This window comes from Mastomys coucha, unplaced genomic scaffold (genome assembly GCF_008632895.1).
Source record: "Mastomys coucha isolate ucsf_1 unplaced genomic scaffold, UCSF_Mcou_1 pScaffold4, whole genome shotgun sequence".
Lineage (NCBI taxonomy): Eukaryota > Metazoa > Chordata > Mammalia > Rodentia > Muridae > Mastomys > Mastomys coucha.
Window position 1 is genome coordinate 32,094,017 of NW_022196910.1, and position 12,752 is coordinate 32,106,768.

Consider the following 12,752-nt stretch of genomic DNA (forward strand, 5'->3'; position numbering starts at 1 on the left):
ATCAACCAGATGAAGAGAAAGCCTATAGAATGGAGAGAATCTTCGTCAGCTCTACATCTGATAGAGATTTAATATCTAGAATACGTAAGAACACAAAAAGTATCAAGTAAAAAAAAAATTAAAATTACTCTGATACAGAACAGAGAGTTTTCAAAATACACAAAAAAAAAAATGGTTGCAAAGTGTCTTAAAAGTGGTCATGGTCCCTAGAAATTAGTGAATGCAAATTAAGAAGACATTGAAATTTTATCTTACCCAGTCAGAATGGAAAATATCAGGAAAGAAACTAACAACAAATGCTGAATTGATAGATGATAGGTACGTCGGTAGATGATAGATAGATAGATAGATAGATAGATAGATAGATAGATAGATAGATAGATAGATAGAACATATAGAAAATACATACATAATATATATTTAACAATAATAATTCAACAAAGAGAGACTATCAATCTGAGAGAAGGTGGCAGGAGACAGAGAAGACAATGTGAGGAGGACAGGTAAGGAAGGAAGTGGTGTAATCACATTTTAGTTAAAAAATAACTTCATAAAAATATGCAGTCTACCACAGGCTCCTGGTTTCCAGTGAAAGTCCAATGCAAATGATTCCAGGAAGTGACATAATGGGAGGTTTATTAACTAAGTAGAAATAAGTTAGTTTATTAACTAACATATATATGTGTATATATATATTTTTAATTATGTCTTTTTAATTTTATGTTTATGATATAAGTGATGCACAAGTCATACACATAACATAGTATGTGTTTGTAACAGTGTTCAGTGTTACAGATAGAAGATGTATTTCTGCCAAAACAACATGCATCTTTTGTAATACACAAGTGTTTGTTTGGCTCTTGAGCCAGGGCCATGATTTCAGAGTTTTAATAGTGGTGTCCAAAGTTGGCCTAGTCATTCTTTTTGCTAAGTTATTCTATATGTTCAGGTAGTTAACTGTTCTTTAAACTGATGAGACATTTTCCTTTAGATCTTTGAGTATACCGACCAAAACACCATACTCGGAATTTTTATTCAGGTAGCAACATAATTAAGAGCTGAAAGGATCATTATGACATTTGTTTGTTTTATTTTGAGACAGTCCTTCTGTGTTAATGTTGGCTTCAAACTGGGCATGCCTCTGCTTTCCCAGTGCAGAGATGGGTGTGTTTCCCTATGTTGCCCTGGGTTAGTCTGAAACTCAAAATCTTCCTGCTTTAGTTTCCAGAGTCCTGAGATTCCAAGGGTGTCCCATGCTCACTGACAGTTCCTTGACTTAAAGCGTTGAGTAAGGATTACCAGTAGTGAATGCTGGTTCTGTGGGATGCAGAACTGGACTTCTCTCTTCCCAGTGTGGTGCTCTCGTGATCACATGATCAGAAGAAGACTCTCCCAGCTTGAAGCATTGTTGCTAAGCGGTAATTTTTCTGTGTTCTTCAATTTCTTAGTTTCAAAAAATAAACTTGTACATTCCTAGATCTCTCTTAGAAATTTCCTAAATTCATTTTCTTCTCTATTCACCCTGGAAGGAGGAGCCATTTCATTTGGAGTTTTTTTCCACTGTTTTTTCTATCACTCTGTATACATTGGGATGGCATCCCAAATTAAAAAGTCTAGGCCTTGCTACAGAGAATACTCAAGTTACTGTTCCTGATGAGAGTGAGCCAGAAGATACTGGCTAGCTGGTCTGTACTGCCTCTCTGCATTAGTCACAGGGTGTAAAAAGGAAGATCATTGAGTGTTGGATGCCTGCCTGCTGCTGATAGCCTTAAGTCTGCCTTGAAACATAATGTCAAGATCCATGGCATTTTGCAAGTAAACCTTCTGTACTCCTTCCAAGTCTGGGCATAGAAGTGTGGTAAGATTAACCTGCTGATCTGAGGGCTGCTATCACCCATTAAGGAAGTTCCAACTGAAGGATACCAGCACCTCTGAACCGATAAATTCCATAGCTTTAGGAGAAATAGGGAAAGAAGAAGAAAATGTGAGAACAGTCTATGAAAGAATCAAAGAAAAACAAAGAACAAAACAGGAGATAGCATCCTCCATGTTTTTTTGTTGTTGTTACAGCTATCACATAACAACTATCAAGGTGGCCCACCAACATCAAGGATCGCCTGAGGGCTGGGAAAGCTAGTGATGATGTTCTAGGAACTTCTGCCTTGTTGGTTTTATCTACACTGACCAAGCTTGGTTGGAATTAGGACTGGTATCATTTTCATGTTTAAATTTTTTCATGATTCTTAGGATACTTTTTCACTTTCAAAGCTGTCTTAAACTAGGTTTCTTTCCTCTTTTGGTAAGATGTAAAAACTAAAAGCAGTTGGGAAGAAAGAGGCAATCATCCTCCTATGGTTAAATAGAAAAAGAAAATCACTTGGGAAAGCTTGAGGTTGAAGCTGATTAAAAAGTTTTGGACTTTGTTCTAGATCTCATATATTTTATGCTGTAAAGATAGTTTCTTTCTCTGTGGTTCTAGGAAATGAACACAAATTGAGCCAGTACTGGCTTGAGTCCTGTGCTCAGTATAGGGTCCACTTAAGGCCTTGCACATCCTCTTCAGCATCACTGGCTCGTTTCCATGTGCATTATCTTGCCCCTGTGTCATTAACTGTGGTGATTTTAGACTCTGGTTCTGTCCAGAATCAGCTCAGAGACAAGGCTCATATGAGATTTTAGTTAGTATGAGATTTTAGTCAGATTCTTGAATACTATCCCTTATTTTGTCTGAGATTTCTTCCTTTCAGTAAAGGAGGAACTCATTGCTCCAAGTATGTACCTGATTCAGAAGCTGACTGGAATAAGTTCTGACTTCTCCTGGTTGCTTTAGATCACGATTTCCCTCAAGAAAGAAAGCTTCTATTTTATTTTATTTTATTACTTTATTATTTTATTTGAAATTATGCTGACCTAGTATTTGTTGTATAGATCAGGCCGGCCATGAATTTATAAAGATCTGCCTGGCTCTGTTTAACAAGTGTTGGGAATAAAGTCATGTGCCACTATGCCAGGCCGAAATATTTATATCTAAAGAACTTCTTATAAGTCCTACTTGCTGAGATTTTTCCAGTCAATTTTCTTTCATATAATGCACTTCTAAAATATTTTCAATGTGTGGTGGTTTGAATAAAAATGATGCCCATGGATCTATAGAGAATGACATATTAGGAAGTGTGACCTTGAAGGAGGTGTAGCTTTGTTGAAAGGACCCATGTCTAGGAGCTGGATTTTGAGATCTCAGAGGCTCAAACCATTTCACTGACTGCTGATCTGATTGTAGAATTTCTTCAGCACAATGTCTGTCTGCATACCACCATGCCTCCCACCATGACATTAATGGACTAAACCTCTGAACTACAAGCCAGTTCCAATTAAATGTTTTTCTTTTTAAGACCTGCCTTGGTTATGGCATCTCTTCACAGCAATAAAACCCTAACAAAGACACAGCACAAGGGTTCTCTTAGTCTTTGTAGGAAAATGAGCTTTAGAGAGTTGCTGACTGCTATTTCTGTCATTCCTTTCTATAAGATTTAGATTGGTTTTTATTTCACATAGTGAGTTGTATCTGCTTCTGTCAGCTAAGAATTAAGGGATGCTAAAGCTTCTAAGGGTGCACTGAAGCCAGTAGAGGGTATACAAAGAATACAAATGGAACTGCATCATTTCTGTTCATCATTTATTCAGGTAGATTGAATTACCCCATCTCTCCCAGCACATAATACAGACTTTAATATGGAACAGTTATTAAGTTAGGATAGTAGAAGAGCACGTTCTCTAAGATCTCTTCAGAGTCTCTCTACATACACTGCCTACTCTTCTATCACTTATACACTATGGCATCATTAGCCCATGGTGGTGTTAAGAAATTATCACATCACAAGCCAGCTCTTATTCTGGTAGCTTGCTAACTGAGAATTACATGCTTTCATAGGGCTCCTATGCCATATTCTGCAAAGCTACCACATGACCATGGCCAGTCCAAGTAGCAATAGAACTCAATATAAATCTGCTCATATTGTCTCTATGTTATACAGATAACATTATGACAATTAGATAAGCTTATGACAATCGGTGGTCTGCTAGGGGGAGTACCATGCCTCGTCATTTTTCAGTAAGTCCTTTCAGTTTCATAAAGTAAAATCAGAACCACTTTCAAACTACGAAGAGTGAAAAAACAGAGTACAAGTTTAACTATCTAGAACCAGCTTGTCTATCAACATTATTCATGATTCTGCCCTTCTGTCTTCAATTCTTTATTCTTTATTTTGAAATATCTTGCTCAATTATGAATAAGTAGAGGTGGGATTCAGATTGTGGGATCATGGGATCAACCTCAGATACTTCTAGAACACAATATCTATCTGTATAAGATAGCTTCCTAGTTCAAATAGTCTACTTTAGTCGCCACACCCTATCCTCACTAAATATTCAACTGTAGCCCAATAGCAACATTTTTAATCACATATCCCAATAATGCTATTTGCCCACTAACAAGAAATCCTGCATTAATCCATTCTGCAAGATACTGAGCCTGGGAACCTTTATAAAGAGCATTGGTATATATGTATTACAAGTGTGGATTGGTGCACATATGGTTATGACCTCATTGCTGATAAAGCCCTATGCTGGAGTATTGCTCACCTGGAAAGAGTTAGAGAACACAACTTTTGTTCCTGTTCTGGTTTCCTGCTCTTATAAAGTCATTAGTAGTCAATCACAGGAGTATCCTAACATCACCTACACCAATCATGTCTGAAAGGCCCTATCACCAAAACTGAATGACATGCCTTCCTCTTTAACAGCTTATAAAGAATATTAAAATTGGAAATGTGAATTTATAGGGACAAACAAAACTGTATCTAACCCACAGCAGCTTCTGAAAAATGACAGGACAAAAATAAAATCAAGAATGATAGAACTTATTCTGTCTTTTTATATTTTATAATACATATCTAAAATATAAGATGATTACCTTCTACTTCCTTGTTTCCTACTGATAGCATAAAAATAGATCACTTCACAGCACTGAGATCTCAGAAGTCCTAATAAAAAAAAGAGTCTAGGATGTCAATGTTTTGGCTAACATTTATAATGAGATAATCTAGCGTGTGCTCACACATCAGAGCTCCACAGACAGTAGCCTAATTGATGTATCAGCTGCTCTTGCATAAGTTATAGTGACCCTCTCCAAAAACAGTTGAGCATGGAGTTTCTCTTGGATGTTATCTAAATTAAAAGTAAATCAACAAGAGGAGAACTTGTGAGCTGGCAATTTAATAGGTTTAGTGGAACTCTAAGTCAACTAATTATACAAATGCAAGCCATCTGGTAAAACAAAAATGTACTAGGGGAAAATGTTTAAGATCTTAACTTCCCAAGTCACAGATCTATGTTTCAATCCCCACCTCTGTTCATATCAGCTGTCTTACATTGAGTAAATTAGGGAACATCTGTTGGCAGCGGCTGCTAGCTAATCATCCCAATTATGTTGACTTCTTCAAGGGTCCTGACTAGACTGTGTCTTTCAGCCCTTCTTGCTGTTAATTGTAGCCATCTGAACTGCTCTTGCCAAAACATGAACAGAAAAGTAGTAAGTGCCACTTGAGGACTGAAGCTTTCTAAGTAGGCATTTCTCCTCTATTTGTTTTAACTGCAGGCTGAGCTGAGTGACAATAAAAAATATATAGATGAAGAGCAATTACTCAGATGACATTAATTTAGGATGGCCCTTCAAGAACACTGCTAGTAAACTTTAGGGTACTCTGTTACTGTAATATAGACCACCTTAAAGGATGTAGTTCTTTTAAATAGATGTGCAGTAATGCTACCAACATGTAGCATGTAGTTGGATTTTTATGTTTGCTATTGTTTTTGTTTATTTTTTAAAGATGGCTGGAAGTAACCAAATTCCTCAAAACATTGATTTGCACTAACTGGAGAAATTTTCCATAATGAGAGTCAGAAAGAAAGAAAAAAGAAAGAAAGAAAAAAACCAACCAACTTTCATATGTATAGATTTCCATTCTGCTCTTTCCTTTCCATGTATACATCACAATCCCAATTCTTTATTTGCTATTTCCCACTGTTCAAAGAATTAGGAGCTCTTCATTTCAATTTCTAATTCAAGATGGAAATCATTCTGCTACCTGTGTTCAGCAAGGTGTTTGTCATTGCTCTGCTTAAGCCAGAGCAATAAAATCACATAGCAGTGAAATTACTCTCCAGGGTCCAATCCCTAACTAAGGAAAGGTGATTCTCAGAATAAGTGGCTTGGGTTAAAATGATTTCTCAAAACAGGCCTAGTAAACTAAAGCTGCCTGGGTTACTTTAAACTAAAAGAAAAGTCAATTGGAGTTTGAAAAGCAATAGGAGATGATAACTGGGGATGAAAATTACTAAAATTCATTCATAAACACATGAAATGGCATAATGATAGCAATAATAAGTTAACTGCTTATTAAATCTTCAGCAAAGTTACACAGTGACATTGGAATCCCATGCTATCTTTGCATTATGACTTTCCTTAGTCATTGTCTTTCTGTCATTGTAAGAGCTCATCGCCAAGATAGCTGATTAAGTGACAGCCATTTATTATCACCCTGTTTTGTCTGGGACAATATAGCCTAGCTGATTTCTTCTGGCTCAGCTCAGCCTGATCAATTTGCAGATAGGGCTGAATTAATTTTTAGAGAATGGTTCTGAAAGAGTCGTCCAGTGCCTTGTTTCTGTCTCTACTTCTTCACACCTTTTATCTCCTAGAAACATCTCCTTGGTTCTTGCAGGCTGTACTCAAAGATCTCACAATAGCTACCAAGTTTTCTTCATGCTCAGAATCTGCCTTCCCTTCTTCCTTTTTTTTTTTTTTTTTTTGGTTTTTCGAGACAGGGTTTCTCTGTGTAGCCCTCCCTGTCCTGGAACTCACTCTGTAGACCAGGCTGGCCTCGAGCTCAGAAATCTGCCTGCCTCTTCCTCCCAAATGCTGGGATTAAAGGTGTGCGCCACCACTGCCCAGCTTTCTATATGATTTATTAATCAAGGAAGTGAGTGTCCTATAAACTCATCTACAGCCAGTTTGAGGAAGGCATTTTTACAACTAAGGTTCCTCTAGCTTGTGTCAAGTTGAAAAAAAATCAAAACAAAAGAAAAGCAAAAATAACTGGACAAAAATGACCAGAAAACTACAACCAATCAAAACATGTAGAGTCTAGTTCCCATGAATACATCTATAATGCAACTCTCCATACCTCATGCTATGGAATCAATACAGAAAGTAGAATAGAAAGATTATCTGAGGCAGATCTTCGGTGAGATGTTACCAAGGAATATCAGAGCTACATTCATAGTCTCACCAACATGATTTCTTTTTTAATTAGATATTTTATTTATTTACATTTCAAATGGTATTCCCTTTCCGATTTTCCCTCTGAAACTCCCTTATCCCATTCCTCCCTCCCCCTGTTTCTATGAGGGTGCACCCTCACCCACCTACCCACCCACTCCTACCTCACAGCTTTGGCATTCCCCTGCACTAGGGAGCCTACACAGGACCAAGAGCCTCTCCTCCCATTGTTGTCCAACAAGACCATCCTCTGCTACATATGCAGCTAGAGCCATGGGTCCCTCCATGTGTACTCTTTAGTTGGTGGTTTAATCCCTGGGAGCTCTGGGGAGTCTGGTTGGTTGATATTGTTGTTCTTCCTATGGGGTTTCAAACCCCTTCAGCTCCTTCAGTACTTTCTCTTAACTCCTCCATTGGGGACCCTGTGCTCAGTCCAATGGTTGGCTGTGAGCATCCGCCTCTGTATTTGTCAGGCTCTGGCAGAACCTCTCAGGAGACAGCTATTTCAGGCTCCTGTCAGCAAACACTTCATGGCATAAGTGTCTGAGTTTTGTGTCTATATATAGCATGGATCCCCAGGTGTGGCAGTCTCTGGATGGCCTTTTCTTCAGTCTCTGATCCACACTTTGTCACCATGGACTAAGGCTAGTTTTCAATAACAACATAAACAACAAAAAGCCCAACATGACTTCTTAAACATGTGCAGAACAAGGATAACAGTAATAAACGTGTGTGTGTGTGTGTGTGTGTGTAGGGGGATTGTTAGAAGGCCTCATCCTTACACAGATAACTATAGACAACTAAAGAATGCTAAGAACTGGAGAAATAGTGTTCCCCAAGGAGGAGCACACCAGTTGGTTATCTAATAACAAATGATCACTCAAGAAAACATATATATGCAAACACACCGGCTGAATCAAAGAGACTAAGCTGGTTAGACATGGATTTAATAATATATGTTAACAATTCATGATGAAAAGGACAGGCATTTGAAAGACAGCAAGGGAAGTTCTTTGGAAGCATTGGCAGAGGGCGGAAAGGGAAATGATGTAATTATACTATAATACAAAAACTGAAAGGAAGCTCTTAATTTTGTTTTTAAAAATGAGCTACTTTCACAGGGCCAAGGGCCTCTTCTCCCATTGATGCTCAACTTTGCAATCTTCTACTATACACATGCTGCCAGAACAATCAGTCCCACCATGTATAGTCCTTGGTTGGTGGTTGAGTCCCTGGGAGCTCTGAGGGTACTAGTTAGTTCATATTGTGGGGCCAATAAGTGGAAGAGGGCGGGTTGGCAAGCAGGGGGAGGGAGAAAGCAACAGGGGTTTGTTCTTGTTGTTTTTTGGGATTCTTTTATCTGTTTTTTTGTTTGTTTGTTTTGTTTTTGAGGGGAAACTGAGAAAGGAGAAATCATATGACATATAAATAAAGAAAATATCTAATAAAAAAATAAGAAATCTTTATCCAAAAAAAAAAAAAAGAGCTACTTCAAAGGCTCCTGTAATCAATCAGGTTACGCTCACCACAATAATTCAGGATTCTCTCCCTTTTTAGAGATTTACAACTTTTAGCTCATCCTCATCCCTAGTCAAAATGACTATAACCTTTCGGACCTCAGAGTCAGGATGCTCACAAAGTCCTCACAGCCTTTGGTAAGAGTAAGAGTGTGCTCTTTTATTTTTACCGGAACACCTTTGGAAACATTCTCAGTCAAAATCTGGCATTGTTTTCATAAGGAAAAGTATCAACTTAATTTCAGTTCCGTATTAATTTCATTAGCATGTCAGTCAGTACTCTGCTTCAGTCCTCAGGCTTAAAAAATGGGCATAGAATTAATGCAAAATAATCATTTAATAGAGAAATTCTGGAATCTATGCCTTCTAAAACATTTGACTATTTTTAATCAACAAGCTTTTATTAAAAGAGTTTTTATATTTACTACATTATAGTTTACTTTGATTCACATTAAATATTACCTGGGTTGCAATGTTTGAAAAACAAACTCTTATTTTAAATTGGATGAATTAAGCTAATTAACCTGTGAAATAACTTACATATTTGTTTTTTTTTGATGAAGACTTGAAATCCATTTTTGAACATTTTTCAAGTGTATATAATACTTCCTTGTGAACTACAGTGGTCATATTTTGAATTTATTCTTCCTGTTTAATAGAATTTTTTTTAGCCTTTGACCAACATTTCCCCAATCCCAACTTTCAGCCTCATCCAGATTACCACCATCCTACCCTCTGTTAACTCTCCTACTGCTCCACATCTCACACCTCCTCACCACTCCCCACCCCACCTGACCTCTCAAATCCCTGGGGCCTCCAGTCTCTTGAGGGTTAGGTGCATCATCTCTGAGTGAACAGAGACTCAGCAGTCCTCACTGGATATGTGTTGGGGCCTCATCTCAGCTGGTGTATGCTGCCTGTTTGGTGGTCCAGTGTTTGAGAGATCTCTGGGGTACAGATTAATTGAGACTGCTGGTCTTCCTACAGAGTTGCTCTCCTCCTCAACTTCTTCCAGTCTTTCTATAATTCAACAACAGGGGTCAGCTGCTTTTGTCCATTTGTTGGGTATAACTATCTCTCTCTGACTCTTTCAGCTGCTTGTTGGGTCTTCCAGAGTGTGGTCATGCTAGCACTCCATAGCATCAGTAATAGTGTCAGGCCTTGGGTCCTCCCCTTCAGCTGGATCCCTCTTTGGGCCTGTCTCTGGACCTTCTTTTCTCAGGATCAACTCCATTTCCATCCCTGTAATTCTTTCAGACAGGAACAAATATAGGTCAGAGTTGTGACTGCAAGATGCCTCCCCTCATTTGATGCCCTGTCTTCCTGTTGGAGGTGGGCTCTATAAGTTCCCTCTCCCTAGTGTTGGGCATTTCATATAAGGTCCCTAACTTTGAGTCCTGAGAGTCTCTCACCTGCCAGACCTCTGATGTGTTTTTTGGAGTGTTCCCAAATCTCCTATTTCCAGAAGTTGCCTATTTCCATTCTTCTGCTGCCCCTGGGGGCTTCAGTCCTTTTTCCTCACCCAATACCATATCAGGTATCCCTCTTCCTCTCCCACTTCCCCCTACTCCCCTACCCCACATCATCAGGTCCCTCCTAACTTGTGATTGCTTTCTTCTCTTTCCTAATTGGGACTGAGGAGTCCTCACTTGGCCACTTCAGCTTGTTGACCTTTTTGAGTTCTGTGGATTGTAGGACTGTATCATGGGTGTTCTGTATGGGTTTTTTTTTTTTTTTTTGGCTAATATCCAAAAAATAATATCACTTATTTGTGAGTATATACCATACTTGTCCTTTTGGGTCTGAGTTACCTCTCTCAGGATGATATTTTCTAGTTCCATCCATTTGCCTGCAAAACTAAGGATGTCCTTGTTCTTAACTGATCACTAGTATTTATTCCATTGTGTAAATGAACTATATTTTCTGTATCCATTCTTTTATCGTGAGACAGCTAGGTGTTTCCAGTTTCTGGCTATCACTAAGGCCACTTATGACCATAGTGGAACACATACCTTTGTGGCATGATAGCGCATCTTTTGGGTATATTCCCAAGAGTGATATAAGTGGGTCTTCAGGTAGATCTATTTCCAATTGTCTGAGGAACCTCCAGATTGATTTCCAGAGTGGTTGTACCAGTTTGCAATCCCACCAGCAATGGAGGAGTGTTCCTTTTTCTCCTAGTCCTCTTCAGCATGTGCTGTCACTTGAAGTTTTGATCTTAGCCATTCTGATTAGTGTAGAGTGGAATCTCAGAATCTCTTGATTTGCATTTCTATGATCACTAAGGACTTTGAACATTTCTTTAGGTGCTTCTCAGCCATTCAAGATTCCTCAGTTGTGAATTCTTGATTTAGTTCTATTCCCCATTTTTTGATAGAGCTGTTTGGTTTTTTTGGTGATTAGCTTCTTGAGTTCTTTATATATTTTGGATATTAGCCCTCTATCAGATGTGGAGTTAGTGAATATTTTTTTTCCCAATCTGTAGGTTTCCAATTTGTCTTACTTGCTATGTCCTTTGCCTTACAGAAGCTTTCCAGTTTCATGAGGTGCCATTTATCAATTCTCTGAGCCATTGGAGTTCTTTTTAAGAAATTTCCACCTGTGCCAGTGAGTTCAAGTCTCTTTCCCACTTTCTCTTCTATTAGATTCAGTGTATCTGGTTTTATGTTGAGGTCCTTGATCCACTTGGACTTGAGCTTTGTACAAGGTGACAAATATGGTCTATTTTCGTTCTTCTACATACAGACAACCAATTAGATCAGCACCATTTATTGAAGATGCTTTCTTTTTCCATTGTATATTTTTGGTGTCTTTGTCAAAGATCAAGTGTTCGTAAGTGTGTAAATACTTCTGTTACTGTCATATTGCATACTGTATACCATCTTCTAGGGAGGAGTGATAACTAAGGCATGAAATCTATATCAGTTAAACAATATTACACTTTACTAAGTATAAAAACAAGTTAAAATCATAGTTGTTTTGTTAGTAAGGATAAAACTGGCAGGTGATTCAAAGCTTTTAGCATATTATCAAGCTGGCTAGATTAGTAAGCAAAGGGTGACTAGTGAAGGGCATAAAAAAGTACAAAAGCTGACAGATGTCAATGTGATTTTCTTATTTTATAATGGCCTTTGCTTAAGAAACATAACTAACCTCATGCATTTACACTCTTCATAAATATTTAATAAATAATAAATGATAATTCTCTTATGTTTGTCCCAGTGTCTGAGCATTTTTTATGCTTATCCTATCATTGATTTATTTCTAAAATAAAATGGAAAATTCTGTGAATTGTCAAATCAAAACTTATTAACAAGAAATGGCTTTCACAATTTTAGACATTGAAAGCCCTTTTTCTAAGAAGCAATATTCTATTTCCTCTCTGAGTACAGAACAACTCATCATCTACTCATAAATGATTTTACCTTTTTGCTGAACTCATCTAAAAGGCAGCTATGTTTTGCACATTATTCTAAATTTTAGCTACTCTAGTGACTGATTTCTTCAAGAGGCAAGTTTTAGTTTGGAAGTATACCCTGGCCCTTTTTTTTTTTTATTGCCTGTAATTGTCAGATGACATTGGTAAAAACAAAATTTTTTAAGGACAGAAACCATAAAAGACATTAATCACAAGAGAACTTGAAGAATAGGAGCAATGGAGACAAGCAACAAGCACACTCATGTGCTAGCCATGGCCGGGCAAGCATGGCACAGGAGAAGAAATAATAGAAGAACACAACAGGGAAAGGTCCTGGATCCCTCCAGTGGTTTCTGTAGTGGCAAGGTCACTTGAATCTAGAGAAAAGAAAGGTGAAATGTTCAAGTATGTGATACTCAGACTTTTGCATCTCTTGGTTACTTTGCAGAAAATGCATTTTTCTTTTGCTGTTCTCTTT